The sequence below is a fragment of the Mesoplodon mirus genome (assembly GCF_964341445.2).
Source record: "Mesoplodon mirus genome assembly, chromosome: 10".
Classification (NCBI taxonomy): Eukaryota; Metazoa; Chordata; class Mammalia; order Artiodactyla; family Ziphiidae; genus Mesoplodon; species Mesoplodon mirus.
Genome location: NC_138986.1, coordinates 40,806,707 through 40,827,180, shown reverse-complemented (window position 1 = coordinate 40,827,180; position 20,474 = coordinate 40,806,707).

Here is a 20,474-nt window from a genome sequence, read left to right as displayed (position 1 = left end):
TTCTGCTCATTTCTTTATTATTTCTTTCCTTTTACTAACTTGGGTTTAATTTTGTCTTATTTCTTTTAGCTTCTTAAGGTTAAACCTTAGATCTTTGAGTTTACATAAGCATTTAAAGCTGCAACTTTCCCTTGAAACACTTCTTTAGCTGAATATTACAAGTTTTTATATTTTATATTTCCATATTATTCAGTTTGAAATATTTTAAAATTTCCCTTGTGATTTTTTAACACATGCACTATTTAGAATTACACTGTTGGATTTCCCAATACCCTGTGTTTTCCACTGCATTTTATTATTATTAATTTCAAATATAATTCCATTACTGAATTAGTTTCCAATGACTGCTGTTACAACTTTTGATTAACTTGATGTGTTAAAACAGCACAAATTTATTTTCTTACATTTCTGGAGGCCAGATGTCTAAGAATGTCCTATGGGCTAAAGTCAAGGGGTTGTTGAGGCTAGTTTCTTGTGGAGACTCCAAGGGGGAGAATCTGTTTCCTTGTCTTTTTTTAATTTCTAGAAGCCACCTGCATTTCTGGGCTCATGACTTCTTCCTTGCATCACATCACCTTTTCTCTCCCTGCTTCCACTGTCACACTGCCTTTTTCCACTTCCATAGTCAAGTCTTCCACTGCTTCCCTTCTGTAAGGATGTATGTGGGTCCAGCATAATCTCTTCATCTCAATATTCTTAATTTACTTACACGTGAAAAGTCACTTTTTTGATATAACATTTACAGGTTCCTTGGATTAGGACCTGGATATCTTTGGGGGCCATTGTTTAGCCTACCACTGTTATGAACAGATATGATTTCAGTCATTTTATGTATATTAAGACTTGTTTTATAGCACAGTATATGGTCTATCTTGATGAATGCAGCATTTGCTCTTGAAGGAAATATGTATTCTACAGTTACATGGCTTAGTGTTCTAAAAATATCTGTTAGGTCAAAGTTGTTGGTTAACTTGTTCAAATCATCTGGAACTTCATTAACTTTCTTCTGATTTTTCTATTATTTGCTGTTCTTGAGTGTTAAAACCACCAACTGGGATTGTGAAATTGTTTAATTTTCCCATTGAATCAGTCAAGTTATGCTCTATAAATTCCAAAACCCTTATGATTTATGAGCACATTTATCATTTTACATCTGCTTGATGCACTGACCCTTTTATCACTATGGAATGTCTCTTTTTTTCTGGGAATGTTTTTATCTGAAAGTCTGGTTTGTCTGATACTGATCTAGCTACTCTGGTGTTCTTATGCTTATTGTTTGCATGCTATATCTTTTTGATTCATTTTTTTAATCTCCCTGTGTCTTTTTTATTGAAATTGCGTCTCTTTTTTGGTAGAAAACAATCTCTGAATTTTACTAGAGTATTCAATCCATTAACATTCAATGTGTTAATTTATGTAGTTCGATATAGCTCCACCATAGTATTATTTTTTGTCCATATTGCTAGTTTGTTTCTCTCTTACTCTTTCCTGAAATTTCTATATTTTATACTCAAAAGTGTATATTAATTTTAAAAATCAAAATTATATTTTATTTCAATTTGTCTTTGGCTCCTTTGCTATACCTTCTTTACATTGGTTGCTTTGATACTTACAATATATATTCTTATATTTTTAAAGTCTACTTATAATTAATTTTTCTACTTTCCATCAAATATAGAAAACTTGCAACTGTTCAGGTCATTTATGCTATAGTCTTCATATGTATTGTATCTAAATACATTATAATCCCTACACAACAATGACTCATATATATCATACTCTTCATATCTACTTGAAGGTGTATATTTTTACCTGTATTCCTTTAATCTTTCTTATACAGCAGGTCTTTTGGTGACAAATAGTTTTGATGTTCTTTTATATAAAAATGTCTTTATTTTGTCTTCACTGTTAGGTGCAGAGTTCTGGATTTGTACTTCATTCATTTATTTATTTTTGTCTTAACACATTAAAGATGTTGTGAAACTGTCTTTGATTTCCATAGTGTCTTATATTATGAGAAGTCAGCAATTTTCTCATTGTTGTTTCCCTGTATGTACTGTCATTTTTTTTTTTCTGATTGCTTTCGGAAATTTCTCATTAACTTTACGTTTAGGAAATTTGACTGACGTACCCAGGCATTTAAAAAATCCTACTCCGCTTCATGATCTTCTTAAATATGTAAATACATATATTTTACCAAATTTGTGACATTTCTTAGGACGTACATCTTCACTTTTTTTTTTTTTTTTTGCCCCACTTGCTCTTTTTTTTTCTTCTGGAATTCAAACTACGTCCATATAGTAGACTTTTTGTTATTGTACCAAAATGGTATATGAAGCTCTTTTTTTTTTAATCTTTTTCTCTTCTGTCATCATGTTGGATAATGTCTATCTTCAAGTTCTCTGATGTTTTCCTCTTCTTTCCCCATTCTGCTGTTCCACTAAACCGGCAGGTTTTAAATTTCAGGTAATATCATTATCAGTTCTATGATTACTTTGTATTTTTGTTGTTGTTGTTGTTTAGTTTTTACTTCTTCGCTAATAGTTTCTATCTTTTCAGTTATTACAGGTGTACTTTCCTTCAGTTTATGGTCATAGGGGTTGCTTTGAAACCTGTGTCTGCAAATTCCAACATCTATATCATCTTAGACTTGATCTCATTAGATTATCTTTACCTGTGAGTTAGATATGTTTTCATGATTGTTTTGTGTGATGAATAATTTTGGGTTGAATCTTGAATGTTGTGAAAGTTATATTTTGGAAACTCTGGATCATTCTACTTTTCCAAAGTATATTGATGTTTTTGTTTTAGTGAGCAGTTTACTTGGTTGAATTCAAATATTAAATTTTAGGTCTTGGGCTACAGCTCAGATCTCCATTAAATGATTGTTTATTTAATGGTCACCAGAGAATTGTGCCAACTTTATACATCAAATCAGTGGCCCCTTCTCTCTGAACCCCTGCTTTCCAGCATTTCTTTCTACTTTCTAGTGGTTCTTGTTACCTGACTTCTTTCAATCATTAGGCAAAAAATGATTCTGGGTTTTCTGAGTTTCGTTTCTCCACATGGGACTGACTTTGTCCTGCTTTCAGTCTAAATACTGTGAAAATGGGAAACATGTTGTGCTAGTACTTTCTTCCAAGCTTTTACTACACTCTAGAGTCTTCTTAATTTAAATCATTTTCCAATGTTTTTAAATTATTGTTTTTCTATTTTGTCCAGAGTCTATAACTATCATCTGTAGGAGCATAGGTCCTAATGGAGTTTCCTTGTAAATTTCAGAATCTGAAAGATTTTACATTTTGATTGATGTGATTATATTACTGATATGGTATGCATCTGTTAAATTCATAAAAATGTATAAGCATATTATTTAATTGTATGTAAATTTTTATTCAGTAGGATGAAGAAAAGTTTTAAAAGTTGACATGGCACATATAACTTCAAATTATTACATGCCAAAACAAGAAAACCCAATCCAGGTTATAACTTGAACCAATGAGGGAAAAGGGAGAATTATGACTTCTAAGGAATGTCTGGAGATATTTTTGGTTGTCACAGGTGAGGGGGTAATTAGGTGGATCCTATTGGCATCTAATGAGTAGAGGCCAAGGATGGTACTCAACATATTACAATGCAAAGGACAGTCCTATACAACTAAGAATTACCCAGTTCCAGAGTTGAGAAACCCTGTCTGAGTCTAATTAAATCAGACATTCTGGATATGAACCTGGGTACTGGTATTATTTTTTTAAATTTCCCCAGATTATCCTAATGTACAGAAATGATTGAGAAATAGTTACAAAGTTCCATCATATAATTTTGCTAATTATAGAAATTATAAAATTTAAGTAATTCATACCAATTTTATAATTAGTATGTGATAAATCTTAAAATAGAACTCTAGGTAAAGTTAAAATTTCTTTTCTACTTCTTATGGCATTTGGTGTGATTTCATTTCTTTGCTACTTCTTATCATGGCATTTGGTGTGATTTCATTTCTTTGCTACTTCTTATCATGGCATTTGGTCTGATTTCATTTCTTTGCTGCTTCTTATCATGGCATTTGGTCTGATTTCAATTCACCTTGACAATTCTATTTGTATCAATTTTTTCATATAAAATATTTCTAACCACACTAAACTTATCATTCTTTTTTTTTTCTTTTTGCGGTATGCGGGCCTCTCACTGTTGTGGCCTCTCCCGTTGCGGAGCACAGGCTCCGGATGCGCAGGCCCAGCGGCCGTGGCTCACGGGCCCAGCCGCTCCGCGGCATATGGGATCCTCCCAGACCGGGGCACGAACCCGTATCCCCTGCATCGGCAGGCGGACTCTCAACCACTGCGCCACCAGGGAGGCCCTAAACTTATCATTCTTGACCACATCAAGCCACTCACATGTTATGCCTTTGTGTGTGTTCTCTTATCCATTTATAAATTAAAAATGACCAAATCCTTTTTTGAAGTCTCACTTGACTGCCTCAAAGGCACTGATTGACTCTTTCTTCTGAGTATCTACAGTGCCATTTATAGAATACTTTTTCAAACATATGAAAGTATAACAGTATTTTTCCTTCATAAATTCCGTTCATAAATTGAACTATAGAGAGATATACTTGAAAATATTTAGAAGCAGGAATTTTGGCCAAGATAGTACTTGATTGCCCACTTGTATACAACTGATTTTTTAAATCTATAAACTTGATTTCATAGAGTTTGCTTTGAATCTTATAAAGCTTGTCTGCTATTGGAGTGAGAAATGCTTGGATATTGCAGGTTGTGTATTGTAGCTTTGGAATAAATATTTACCTTTTATGGTAGTTATCCTATCCAAGGTTTAAATATTTTAAAATTGCCTCTCCATTTCCTAGATCTGATTTCCTCATTGCTAGCCCTGTTAATGAGATCATCAGTGCCCACCAGCATCCCCTACACTTTGAGGACATTGCAACTGTCTGAGTGCTAATAGCTCAAGCTCTTCCATTGATTCCTGAAGGCTCTTAGCTGATATTGTTGGTCCAATTTAAATTATTGCTCGTGCCATCCCATAGATTTATTTTTATCATTTAGGAAACATTCCTTAAGCTTCCAGTATAAATACAGTGTTTAGCTTAATTTTAATTTTACTTACTCCATCTATTTTTTTAACTTACTCTAAATAAATGTCCTTAAAGGTGATTAAAAAATAAATTTCAGTATTACTTTAGAGGCTTAAGGAACTAACTCTGGAATCAGACTCTAAATTAAAATTTTACTTCTACCAGCTACTAGCTGAACGAACTTAAGTGAGTTAAACTTTCTGTGAATGCTATTGTGAGAAATAAATCTTAATTTTTGTTTGGTACTTAGAATAGGTCTTGCTTCAAATTATGAGCTCACTAAATGTTGGCTATTATTTTTCTCACAGACTTTAAAAAAAGTAGTTAAATCTCCATTCTTCTTATAAATATTTTTAAGAAGTATTCCAGAAGTTCTCTTAACTGATCTCTTCTTAACTGGCTAAATTAAGCAACAATTTCCTTCTCCCTCTAAAACATACTAAATATTTCCCCCAAAAGGCTAATTCTAATGTGCTGTCTGCTTTTGAAACCATAAGTCAAATTGTGATACCAAGAATCAGCCAGGTTCTCCAAAATATGTTTATATTGATTGTATTTGCTATTGATATTTGCTAATTAAAGGACAAAATATGAGTTTGAAAGAAAAAGAGCTAACATTTTTTATTAAAAATATGATTTGAATGCTTTGGTAAAATATAATAAATAGAAGTCAATGGAAAAATATGCTATTAGTGATGTGTGGGTAACAAAAACTATAAAAGACTGGATGTAGATTATAAAAATTCAGAGGAAATATGCACTCAGTAATAACTTTATCATTCCTCTTTAAAGGAAGAGAACATAGAAATTGAATGTAAAGTGTTATTTTCTGGCTTACGCAATAAAGCTAATCTGCAAATCCAAAGTGTGGACCCACACTAAAAGAAAAGGCCTGATCTCACATCAAAAATTGGTTAAAAAAGTATGATACAAGTAGAAATAAAACACTAGTTAAATTTGGAATTACCAAATACAGTTGTTAAAGTATGAAAGAAACAATTCAAAATCATGGTTTGTGATTGAAAGACTTTTCTCAATAATTTATTTTTTAAGTATAAAAGTATTAGCAAGAATAACAAAGATTTGAACAACAATATCAACCAATTTGACTTGACTGATGTTTAAAAATACCATATCTAATGATTGCAGAAAATATTATTTTTACATATAGAAACAAAACAGGTCTGCATAAATTTGAAAAAATTGAAATCTTAGAGACTGTGCTTCCTGATCATTAAGTTACCTTAGAAATTAATAACAGAACGATGTTTAGAAAATCCACAAGATTTGGCAACTAAAACTAGCTTTGTGGGGTCCATGGTTCAAGAAAGAAAGAAAAAAACAAAGTTAAAAATAGTCCAAACTGAATGATAATGGAAAAACAATATAAACATTTGAGGAATGCAATAAAAGCTGTGCTTAGAAGACAATTTATGACATTAAATGCTTATATTAATTAAAACAGTTATTTGGATTCTATCTCAAAAATGTAGGAAAAGAGCAAGTTAAACCAAAAATAAATAGGAACATGAATATGATGAATATAACAGCAGAGACAATGAAATATAAAATAGAGAAACAAAAGAGAAGATTAATAGTGAGAAGTTTTTTCTTTAAAAAGATTACTAAAATTGGCAAAATTTTAAATACATTAATCAATTTAAAAAACGAGAGATAGAAACAGGTCAGAAATTGAAGAGAATATCACCATGGATCCAATAGACATTTAAAGGATTCTAAGGTGATGATGGTGTGCGGAGTTACATGACAATAAACTTGACAACATAAATGAAAAGGAAAAAATCCCAAAGAAACAAAACTTGCTAAAATCAATACACATTCTACATATTGCTAAGCTTTTTATTTATTAAAGTAATTAAATTTCTAATTATAAAACTTTCTCATAAAGAACATTCTAGTCCCAGATAATTTCACTTTTGAATTTATTCAAACTTTAAGGAAGACATTATCTAATGAACAATATTCTTCAGAAAAATGAGGAAGAGGAAGTATTTTCCAATCAGTTTCATGAGGCAATATATCCCTCTTACATAATCATGACAAAGACATAAGAAAAGAAAGCCACAGACTGATATCATTGTGAGAAAGAAACTACAACCTACAGGCTAAATCCAGCCACACCCATTCATTCATATATTGTCCATGGCTGCATTTACATTAGGCGAGCAGAGTTAAGCAGTTAGATCCCATTAAGTGAAAATATTTATCTTTTCCTTTATAGAAAAAGTCTGTGCTGCTGGCATACATTTAAAGACATGTAGCAAAGTATTAGCAAGTTGATCTAGCAAGAAGGACATAAGAAGGAAAATAGATCACACTTATGTGGGTTTATCACAAGTATGTAGGTTTGGTTCAACATTCAAAAATCAATTTATACCATTCACCACATACATAAGTAAAGGAGAAAAATCATATGATCATTTCAATGGATACCAAAAAATTAATGAAACATAATGGCCATTTATGACAAAACCTAAGAACAAAGCAGAAAACTTCCTCTATTTGATAGCATAGCTACAAGATCATACAGCTAAGCTCATAAATAATGGTAATGTATTACATGATTCCTTGTTATGACCATGAAAAGACAAGAAATTTCTCTGTCTTCTCTCCTATTCACCTTTCTAATGCAAGTCTTAGCCAGTGTAATGTGGCAAAAACAATAAATATTTGAAATGAAGGAATAAAACTTTCTGCTAGCAGTCACAAATTTTAACTTACAATACGCAGCTAAAAAACAATTACTTCAAAATGGTTTAATAAAAATCACAGATATATGAATACATAATAAATATTTATTAAGTAATAGTAAATGTTTCCTTTTATTTATTATTACGTTAGAAAAATGGGACAAAATGTAGGCAACTGATGAATTTGGGTTGAGAGTAAATGGGAGTTCCTTGTGTTGTTTTGGAACTTCTTTGTGAGTATGTAATTATCTCAAAATAAGAATTTAAATAAAACATATATTATTAGTTAGGATGAAGGCTAATCTGCTTTAACAAACATCCAAAAATGTAGTGGCTCAACAAGAAGTAGTTTATTTATCTCTCATTTTAACAGTTTAGGGCAGGTGTGTATGTGTGTGTGTGTTCTAAGTAGACACCTGGGGATCCAGGCTACAAAGTGGCTCTGCAGTCTTTAACACTTGACTTGTAAGATTGCTTTGGTTAAAACCATTTCCAGCCAGCAGGGTGAAAAAGGGGAGAAGCAAGTCCTGAACAAAAATCTTTAAGTGTATGATAAGTGGCACTGAACTACATTTGGTCTGTTTGGTAAAGAGGGTTGTTTAGGGGACCTTATACATAGGAGCAGAGTTGGGTGGGGGGGACCTGCAGTTGGCCATGCCAGGCCCTTCCTATCTAGATATGAAGGCAGCACAAAATATGAAATTTAGGCCTTACACCAAAGAGGGTAATACATAAATAATTATACATAAATAATTATAAAAGTAATCATTAGATTATCATCATTAGAACAAAAAGTTGAACCCTCTAAAATATCAGGAAAATTACACATGCATAGATACACACATACACCCAACAAAGAAAACAAATCAGATATTGAAAGTTTGAAAAATAAATGTAAACAGGAAACAAAAATGCAATAGAAAATAATATGATACAACTAAGGACAAACATATCTGTCAGGATAGTAAAATTTTAAGTTCATCTATTTAAACAAAAGTGTTTTCAGCAGGCAGGATAACAAAACAAAGCTTAAGATTTTACTATTTACAAGAAACACACCTTAAAGCATTAAAAAGGGCTGAATGTTAAAGAATGGACAATGATATAACAGATGATTGAAAATAAAGCTAGTAGGGGTAGTGATCTTAATATACGTGGGATTCAGACAAATGTGCAGACACTTTAATGTCAAATATTGTCATCATTCACAATACAGATGTAACATTTAGGAATGTCTACTGACAACAGCAATAATATTCTTAAAGATAATTAAGGGGAAAATTGAAGAAACATTCTAACTTGATATTTTATTTGACCTCTTTAATAAATAATAAAAGAAAGAAAGAAGGTGTGACTAATAAGACAAATGTTACTGATATACACTGAGGTATTTTTGATACACATTGATATGCATGAATATACAATTGATATACATTGAAGGTATAACTTATTGGTATACACTGAAATGTGTTATGCGAAAATAGAGCCCACAACTTTGCAGGTAGCTAACGAGTATTTAAAAATATTGATGTTACCTTAAGTTATGAAGACAACCTCCATGAATCCCAAGCAATAGAAGTAGTACTGAGAGCACTGTCTGCTCAAAATTCAATACACCTAGAAAATAGGCTGTTTCACCTGGAAATTAAGTGCTTCTCTCTTAAGACATTATCTTTAGAAAATCATTAATTATTTGGTCAAAGAAGAATAAAAATCAAATAGTACTAACTCTAGCAAAAATAATAATGAAATATTAGATATGAGAATGTTTTCTGTACAGCTAATCAGTTCACATGGAAATTCATAGCCGTTATTGCATGCATCAACAAATAAGGAGATAATGAAAACAAATACATTCAGCACTGACTCCCAAAATTAGTAAGAGCACTAGATAAACTGAATTGAAGCAAAAGGATGAAATAAAGATAAAACAGATAGTATTTAATTGAAAACAGAAAACATACCAGTAATCATCAATAAATCCAAACTTTAGATCTTTGGGAAAAATCAATAAAATAGATAAGCTGATCAAATAAGATAAGAGAATATTTAAACGTGTAAAATACAAGGGTGAAAGAAAGGAAAATAAAATAATTAAGAAAATAATGAAACTACTGAAGTTGCTTTGTAGCTCTTTGCTTTTATATCCTCCCTTATTACTCTACCAGCTTAAAGGCTATTGTAAAGTATTTAAAAATTAACCTTGCTCCTCACTTGTTTCACCATGTAAATTAGGCAAAATACCACCCTGATTTAGTCTGACTCTGCATCTCCTCTGTACTTCACCCAGGCAACTGAATGTGGCTGGAGAAAAACTCAGCCATGCTGACTGGTCTCATTCTCACTTAATGATCATTAGCCTCAAATGATGCTTCCAAGTCATTACAGTCTACTTCCATTTGCATCTTCTCTTCTTTCCTACAACTTTCAACTCCTACCTTCCCTTCTTTACTATGTCAGCTGATACCTTTGTTCCCTGTATCACTGAGAAAATTGAAGCCATAATAACAGAACATTTCCATTACCACATACTTTATATCCATATATCCTTCTGCATTCACACATTTGGCATTCTCTCTGGCTACCACACATAAATTATTCATGCTTCTACCTAATACCTAGATGCCATTTGCTTGAGGAACATCTTCAGATAGTTGTTATTTTACCTCATTTCCCCAAAATATTTTAATGAAAATTGTGTTCACTTGCTTTGCTATGATCCTTATGCACAATGTATTTTTAAGCAAGCGAGTGTTTATTCATAATCACAAAGACAGAAAAAAATCAAACTGTTTCTGGTGAATGCAGAACCGTACTGTGGTCCATCCTTACAATGGACTACAACTCAAATAAAAAGAATGAAATGTGATACCTACAACAATATGGATGAATCTCAAATACATTACACTAAATTTTAAAAGTCAGGCTTAAAATGCTACATATTGTATGAGTCCATTTATTTGACATTTTGGAAAAGGCAACATAATAAGGAAAGAAAACAGATTAGTAGTTTCCAGCTATGGTGGGACTAGAAAGGAGCAGCACAAGGGAATTAATCTGTACATCGATTATAGTGGTAGCAACACAACTGTGTGTCTTTCTCAAAACTCAAGAAATGCAAAAAAATGTTAATTTTTCTGTATGTAAATAAAAGTAATATAAAGTGAAAAAATAAGGTTCAGAAAATATATATGGTATCCTACTGTTATACAAAAAGATGGAATAAGAATATATATTTGATTTTTTACATGTATAGCTGACTCTGAAAGGTTACACAACAATATATTAACACTTGTTACTGATATGTGTACATGAAGCAGATGGGTTGTTATAGAACATAAACGGGATTGAAATACACAGAGGCTTTCACTCCTGTATCTTTGTATATTTCTTTTGTTTTTTAAATTATGGAAACAAGCACAACCTATTAAAATATCTCTACTAAAAATGATGAAAAATAAGCCTGATATAATGGAATTTTTAAGTACAGTATATTGCCAAAAAAGGGACAATTAGAATCACAAGGAAAGATAAAGTACTATCATTCAAAGAAGAGAAATGTAATGATAGTACTCTGCTTGTCTTGGCTGTGAACACACTTACGAAGACATATTGCTATAAACGTTCTTGTAAGATTTAATGGAAAGAGTGACATAATACTTTGAGAAGATGGAGAAGGACAGTTGGGCTTGTTATAAGATTACTTAATCCTCATCCATCATAGCATAAAGTAAATGTATAGATTTTATCATTTTAATTAGCAATGCAAGTATTTTAAAAATAGTGCTAATTTAAACAAGAATCTGAGTCAAAACTGGTGGCTTCTGAGGAGAGGGAGGGAGGGGTGGGGAAAGTGGGATCTGAGAAGTGGTGATTTTCAGTATAATATTTTTGGTACTGTTTGACTTATAAACCATGTTCATTGATTACTTCAGTAATTTGAATGAAATTATCCAAGGTGTAGTATAAAAACAGAGAAAAAAATCCATGGGGAAAATCTTTCATTACAATCTGAAAGGATTATTTTACCCCTTCCCACAAATTTATAAACTATTGATCTAAGACAGTAGACAAATAAACATCCTTTGGCCAAATTCATTCTGCAGATATGCTTTACTTGGTTATACAGTATTCTAAGGAGTTTGCATTTACATGCCTTTAGTTTGGATATGCATTCTCCAATTTAACCCAGTCCTTGGCCTTCGGCATCCAGCCTTCAACATCCAGTATGCTATATACATTAAAGTTCCCTGCCTCATTCAAGAGACATTTGATTTGCAACTGCTGGGCAATTTGCCGCTATGAGAATGAGAAGTCAAAGAAATGCTCTTTGTAGGAATAGGGAATCATGCTAAGGGAGATAACAGTTTTAAGGCAGAGGGATGAATCAACTGGTGAAATGAGGCAACTAAGAAGTCATAATTGTAATTACACACTCCAAGCTAGTTTAGCCACTCTTAACTATCAGCACTAACCTCTGCTAATCTTTTGGGTGTTTGCTGATACTATATATCAAATCCAGTTGAGCTCATTAAATATAATCACCCACACAGAGTCTTTACTGCAGTAATCTAAACAATAGAGACAGACACATACCTATTTTATATAAATGAAGATTTGTTTTATCCTTGAGAGTTATGATGAAGTTATGGTGCATTGTAGTTAATATTTTTGCAATACTTTAGTCTCAGTTTTTGAGCTCAAATACCTCTTTATTTATATCAAACTTTTAATGAATGCTGTCGACAAGATTTTATTTCAGTATTTGCAATCTGGAAGAGTAAAAAGGGGTAAAAATTATTATTTTAAATAGGATACAGCCATTTTCTAATTCATCTTTGGAGAAGGCTAATGTTTATTTTGGGGAAAGATATTGTAATGATCTTTTGATTATGTATTCAATAGAGTTGAGCCAAAATCCTTTTATGAAATGAAAGTGTTTAAATAAGTGAGGATGTAAACCACTTTACATACCAGTGTAAAATGTTGTCTTTCTCCTTGTCAGAATTTCACTTCAAGGGGTGGTGTCTACTTTGAGTAGACACAGACTTTCGTTCTGAGAGTAGAAAACAATTTCACTTTTCTTGCAAAGTGCTGCAGTGTGACGGAAGATTATGGATTGGAAATGCTCCACTCTCTGCTAGGGAGAGGACTCTGTAGGCTTTGGGTGCTTGGGATTCTGGAAGGCCAGAGACTACATGCAGTTTCATGTTCTTATGTGGAAAAAATAACAGGGAGATTTTTTGAGATTGGATCCTAGCGATATGTGTTCTCTGTGGCTAAAAGTTAGTCAGATAAGATTTTGGATGATTATAGAAGTTTCATGGGGCAATTTTTAAGAAGACTTAAACTAATGGGACAACCTCTCTTGCTTTGAATTTCTCTTTTCAAGAAGGGCCCAGCGCCTTTTAATGGCTCACCCAATTAGATCATGCCCAGGAAAATTTATCTTCTGAGGAACTGATTTGTGGCCTTATGGCTTTCTAACCAATTAAATGAGGTTGATCCAGTAAATCAACAGAAAAAAAATGTTGACAAAGTACTTCAAACAGAATATAACTTTTTTTGGTGTTTGCACTCTTCAAAAGTACAGCTATATTACAGTGATCACCCAAGTTTTACAACAGGATATAATAATTATCTAGTTAATTGATTTACTTCTTAAAAGGGGAACATTCCACTTGAAACTTGAATTTAATGGCAACATACTTGTACATTGTCCTTGTGCAATATAAAAATTGAAATCACTGATTAAGTTAATGGTTACTAATTGATGGCTATTAGAACAAAGAGTTCAGGGCAAAGAAACTAAACTTTCAAGTATAAATGTATGACAATTAGCAATTTTAAAAAATCTCCACTGTATGTGGGTCTTATGTGCTGGATCTTAAATTCAGGTAATAATAATTACCTGAGTATTTATTTTGTGGCTGGTATTGTTCTAATCATTTTATGTGTATTGTTCCATTTAATCCCTTTGCAGTAGATATTATTACTTCCAGTTTGTACATGAGAATTTATGTAACTTGTCTCATACCAGCTAATGGTGGTGCCAGAGTTTAAAGCTTGGTAGGCTGACTCCAGAGTCTACACTATATGTCTCCCAGAATAAAAAGGAATAGACCTTCTTAAAGATCCATTTAGAGTTGTAATATTTATTCTTATAATAAACATCCAGTGATCCTCATATTACTCAGAAGAGATAGTCCTAGTTTAGTTTAGAGTCTGAGGTTTTTTCCTACTAAAGATTGAGTTCTAGCAAGCATCCACAGAAAAAAGTGATTAATTCCTTTTTTTATGGGCAATTATATCCTCAAGTATGGCAAGGATAAAGGTAGTTTTTTTTTTTTTTTATAGCTTTTTTTTTGGCTGTATGTGGGCCTCTCACTGTTGTGGCCTCTCCCCTTGCGGAGCACAGGCTCCGGACGCGCAGGCTCAGCGGCCATGGCTCACGGGCCCAGCCGCTCCACAGCATGTGGGATCTTCCCAAACCGGGGCACGAACCCGTGTGCCCTGCATCGGCAGGCGGACTCTCAACCACTGCGCCACCAGGGAAGCCCAAAGGTAGTTTTTTGATATAATACATTCAATAAAGATTTTTTTAAAATATGCATTTTCTCTTTAGTTGTATTTATTTAGTATAACTTATTTTTATGTTCTTTAAAGAAATAAAAAAAACACGGGAATCTCTTCCTTTATCCTTTCCTTAATTCCTTGCTTTCTCCTTGTCTAGTCAAACACTTTATGTACTGAATACTCATCCCCTTTGGCAAGATGATAGTTTGTTTTGTTCTAAAGACTACACAGATTAGGTTGTGATCTATCTAAGAATTATGCTGCTCAGGGCAGGTGCATCCTGACAAGAAGTGACATTCTGCATGTTGACACTAAGAGTTCTTTAGACAAACACTGAAAATGTGACAGTGGCACTAACATTAAATAATAAATATTATAAATAACCAGAGCAGTATGAACTGGAACTCAGCAGCTTGCTAAAGACAGCCTACATATTTAAAGCTTATACGTACATGACCCATCATTAGAGCGAACCGAGGTGTTAGCACAAATAGAGCCGAGGAGACCATAGAAAGCAGAAAAGTAACTGCCAAAGATGATATTTATCATAAAACCAGTATAAAGTTTAAGCAATTAGCAATACCCTTGAAAAGCTCTCAGATCTCAATCCCTGATCTCCGAATGTCAACATATCATAGAATATGCTTGTGTTGACACAAATCTTACTTTCAAATGATTATTTCTTACCATTTTTGAATAAGACAGTGGAATCATTTAATGTCTTTGCATTTGATTTTCTCTTTACCTTTTTTCATGTCATGTTGCTTTTGCCTTGAGTTCTAGGTATCATATTTCAAGATTTACAGTTTTAACTTACCTCTGTTTTCAAGTTAAGAAATCTAAGTGCAAGTTCATTTAAATTTTTATCTCCCCTTTTCCGAAATATTTCTAGCTTTTAAAATTTACTTTCATAGAATTTCCCTCAGATTTCTGTTAGAGTTTTCAAGGAATAAATTATCTAACAGGGACAATGAAGGGATGGGGTAGGGAGAGGAAGAGTGGGAAGATAAATTTTAACTATTTACCTAACTAGATACTTAATGAATGTAGAGGAGAATGTTATGGTGAGGAGGATATACAAGTTTGCCTTACCTGATCCAGCTCTTAAGATGTTTTTGATGTCTATTTTTCTTTATTTGAAAATTTTTCAAAAACATTTTTTCTTTTTTAGATTTTCATTTCTTTTATTTCCTTTCATGCACTTAATCCCTCAAATTCTGTAATGTACCAATTGGCTTTTTGTCTATTTTTCTCTCCCCTTTTGCTACCTTATGTTAATTTATGAGTTATTCCTTCAATTTATTTCAATCATAGAAACTGGTAGAGTTTTCTCTTCACTCTAACTCCTTCTGTAATTCTGGGATACCTCAATATCACCACCTGAGGAATACATCATTCTCCCTTTATTAATTGGGCTGGTACTCAATGACTCTCAACAACAGAAGGGAAGGGCATTTTGAGATTGACCAACGTGGATACTTTTTCACAGTCTTCTGGCAGCTGAAGGGATAAAGAAGAAGAATGATTGTTTAATCTGTATTTTTGATCACCATTCCCTTTCTATCTGTTATACGCTCTCTGCCCTTTTCCATGATTTTGTTCTTTTGCCCTTCATTCTGGAAACTGTATGTTCTCTACATCTTTGGGATCCCCTGTTCCTTAGACCAGGTTTGTGTTCTCAGGGTTGGCAGCTCCCTATTCAACTCATGGAGTGGAACTATATCTTATTTCATCTCTGGCTTCTTTCCTGGTGTAGTCAAAGGAATGCTCTACCCCTACTGGGGGTTGTCCTTCAGAGTCAGAAAAGTGCTTGTCTAAGTCAAGATGAGATTCAGAAATGCCAGGGGAAAGTAGAGTCAGGAAGGAGGTGCACATTCCACAGCTTTTCTTAGTCCTGTTCCTGCACATGGTGGTTCAACACTGTGTAACTCCCAAAGCCTCGCTCCTCTGCTAAGGCAATAGTTGCTACAAACGGAAATCCCCCATATCTATTAATTCCAGTATTTTCCCCACTACATTAAGAAGATTACCTTTCAGTTCAGGAGAATGGTAAATTTTGTTTGATAGGACCTTGCCACATTTTGAAAATCCGAATAAACAAAAATGCTCATGGCCTGCAAACTTCCTTTAGGTATAGCTCCATACTTGCTGTCTGTTTCTTGGCCAGGCATCTCATCTATCCTCTATTTCCATTCAATTTTTAAAAAATGTCTTTATAATTTGCCACAAAATAGACAAATTATAAATTTTTCACAGTTATCTCAGTCTGGGGCTTGTGACCTTTGCTGACATCTCTCAATACGACCATCTTTGCTTTGTATATAAGAAAAAAAAACTGTATTTTCTCAAGGTGTGTGGATAATGCTTTTCTCTATCCATGTTCATACCAGAGTTTCTTTATTGTGAAAGTTTTCTCATTTTGTTTTTGTTTTATTTTGTTTTATTGTCACAGAGTTTAGACACCTATTACTAGGCTATCATTTTCTTCAAATTCCAAGGGAGAGTCATTGAGAAGAGAATGTAACATAACAAAATGATATTTTAAAATATGTTAAATAGAAACCATAAAACTAGACATAGCCTATTCAAGCATCTAGGCCTATACTGATAAGGGGCTAATGTGGAAACGTAGGACAGTGTTATGAATTAGAGAAACATGGCACTTACATTGGAGGTTAATTTGAAGGGAATGGAAAGGAGATGGATAAGCCTCAGTGACATAAAGGTTTTTGAGCCTAGCCATACCAGTTAAAATAGCTGTTACTGTAGAGAGTATGAAACATTGCAGGAGACATGTGGAGTGAGAAGTTTATCAGTGAAACTCACTGAAAGCTTTCTGCATGAGAAAAAGCTGATTCTAGATATATAAAGCTGTTTTGCAGATGTTATATTAAAATTCTACCATCCCCATTTGAGCAGCTGCTAATTTTCCTTTGACATAATAAATGCAGTCCTTCAAAACTTACATTCAAGTTATAGGTGCTGCTGACAAGTACAGTTATACACAAGTTGTTAGAATTCTTATTTTCCATAAATGGGCATTGCCAGTGTTGCAAGTAAGTTTTGTAGTAGTTCAGACCCAGAGGTATTCTGTTTGGTGTGCAGAATTTATACTGAATGCCTTGCAAATGAATTTGCTAAACATTAGTTCCACTCTCTGGAACTTACCAGATTTCTGTGTAACATAGAAGTATAAAGAAATTATTAATGAACACAGTGGTTAATAATAAGAAACATTAACAAAAAAAGTCAGTGAGTTCACTGAGAAAACCTTGGCAAAGGAAACAACACAATCACACTTTACAGATTTTTTCAAGAAAAAAAAATTATGCTTTCCCCCTGTAGTCAGACTTGTCTACCTGTAGTCCTGACATGTATGACGTAGTTGGTGAGAAACATCTTCATACCCAGGTTTGGGCTTAAGTTCCTTCTCTTGTCCCCATTTACCATTCCATCCTTTCCTAATCATGTCTGTCCTCGCCAACAAATTCTCACCTAAATGAAATAAGAAATAGAAACTTCTTTCTGTAGCAATGTAGTATAAAACCTGACAGTTGGTTTTTCTTGTTTTTTAACGCAAGTGCCTGACTTAAGCTTTGATTGCCAGGTATCGATTTCAAGGATGGTTATCTAGAATAAACACATCACCAGCCATGTGAAAGAGCCAGACCCCCCAGCCCAGGCTCCTTTGTTTTGGAAATCTTGGGTGATTTCAATAACTGATTATTTTGACTGTTTGGACTGCTTGCTTTTTGTCATTGTTGTTGTTGTTTTTGTGTTTTCTCTTCCCGGGCTTTGAATTCCCACTCTTAAGTTTTAAATTCATCAATAAAGAGTGAGCTCCAGAAACCATAGGCCCCCACCTTTAATCCCAATAAAAGCAGAACCCCAGGCTCAGGCTCACACTTCCACTCTCCGCCATCCAGCTTGCTGTGTGGCCCCTGGTGTGCCATGTAATTTTTAGGACATGTATGTGATAAACCTTCTTTTTCCCTCTAAGTTTCCTGATGGTTATTGCTGAGGGTGTCTTGCAATCATAAGAACCACAAGGGCCATTCCAGCCACATGATTGATTACTGATAGCCTGAGACTGGCACAAAACAAACAACTACACAAATTTCTTATAAACAAGTGATAATGAAAAATAAATTAAAAAGGGAAGAAAATGGGATGATAAAGAAATTATCTGTGTATAGCTGATTTTTATAATGCTTACTTCAGCCTATAAAAGGTTAATGGTGGTTTTTCATGGTTGTAAAATATTCAGTGACAGTTGAGGAAAAAACCTTGCCAAAATTCAGGTTTTTTTATATCCCCCAATATACTCTTTTCCTAAACACCCAGTATATATATATATATATATATATATATATAAAAAGTATAGGGCTTCCCTGGTGGCGCACTGGTTGAGAGTCTGCCTGCCGATGTAGGGGACACGGGTTCATGCCCCGGTCCGGGAAGATCCCACGTGCCGCGGAGTGGCTGAGCCCATGAGCCATGGCTGCTGAGCCTGCGCGTCCGGAGCCTGTGCTCTGCAACGGGAGAGGCCACAACAGTGAGAGGCCCGCGTACTGCAAAAAGTATAGCCATTTCCAGGAGTGTATAATTGGTATACAAGTATGATACAAAGTTCGACATCTGACCTGCAAAATAGGCCAAGTGAACTGCCCATATTCCCATTGCTGGTCATGAGAGACTGCTCTGCTCTTTGCTGTATGCAGTTCTCAACATGGTGCCTTGGACTATACCACTTCTGAGGATAATATAATTATCTCACCGTCCTTTGGGATATAGTGCCTACAATGTGGTAATCAGGAAGAGTATAATCCAGAAATGTGAGTGTATATTCTCCTTTGCAATTGCTTATGGAAGCACTTCTTTTAAGAAAAAATTAGAATTCACCAAGAGCTCATGAATTTAGACTTTTAATATCTATTGTTGATGGCTCTTTAATACTGTTAGTGTTTACCTGGTATCTGTGTGCATTGTCTTATCTAAACTGATTTCAACATTTTTTAGGTTCAGTTTTGGGGGGAAAAAAGAGGAGCTAAGGATGTAGATAGCACTGAGATTAACATAGTCCTTTCAAAATGCTGTCATAAGGGGATATTACAGATGATAAATACATCTCATTTTATGCTCTCTAAGCAAGCAAAATTTTAGGTATATGTATGACTTACAGTAAGCTTCATGAGTGCAGGTACTTTGCCTTTTGTGTTTACCATTGAAACCAATGTTTTGAACTCAATGTAATATGCCAACTTCTGGTTTTCTGATATAGAGTTGGTATTCATTAAATATTAAGAAATGTATTCACTGTCTCAAACTCTTTTGTCATGTCTTTTGGAGGCTCTGTCCAGCATCAATACAAATGAATTTTTCACTGAAGTAACTAATTTGTTGTCTTAACTGGACTCTACCATAAGGAAAGCCTTTCTCTTGAAGGAGCTTCCTTAAGTGAATGGTGCTCATTTTTCCCTTTTCAGGCACCACTGTCACTCTGAAAATGCATATTCTCAGCTTCTACTCCTGCTATAGCACATTACATACTCATTCACGTCTAAAATTTCTTTCTTTGCAGCCATGCTGTCTGATTGTAACTGTACCTTCTTGAAATGTTATCTTGTAATTATCTACTATTCATCAATGGCTCATGCCTATGAATGTCAAATGATTTATGGGGCTTCAGCATCTACAGAGTTGATTCTTCTAATATTTATGCTACATATCTTTGACTTTTTTCACTTTCATGAACTTTACTTCCATCAAAGTCTGCCTCCTATACCCATGTTTACACCTTGGTCTTTGACATCATCTAGGCTTTCATCAACTTTGAAATCATAAAATATAGCATACATAGGACTTCTTAAATAGTGTTTAGATTGCAATTTTCCAATTAGTCAGTTACTTATAAAAACTGAAGTGAAACTTTAGAAGATAATACTAAAACTCAAGGCTGGTAGAGACAATCATTGCCATAGATGAGAGGAGATAGAATTGATCATAAATGAGACCTGAATTGAGAATACTCCACCCACCCACACTTCTGGGCAAATCTGGCGTTTACCTCATAAAGAAAATGCCAACTG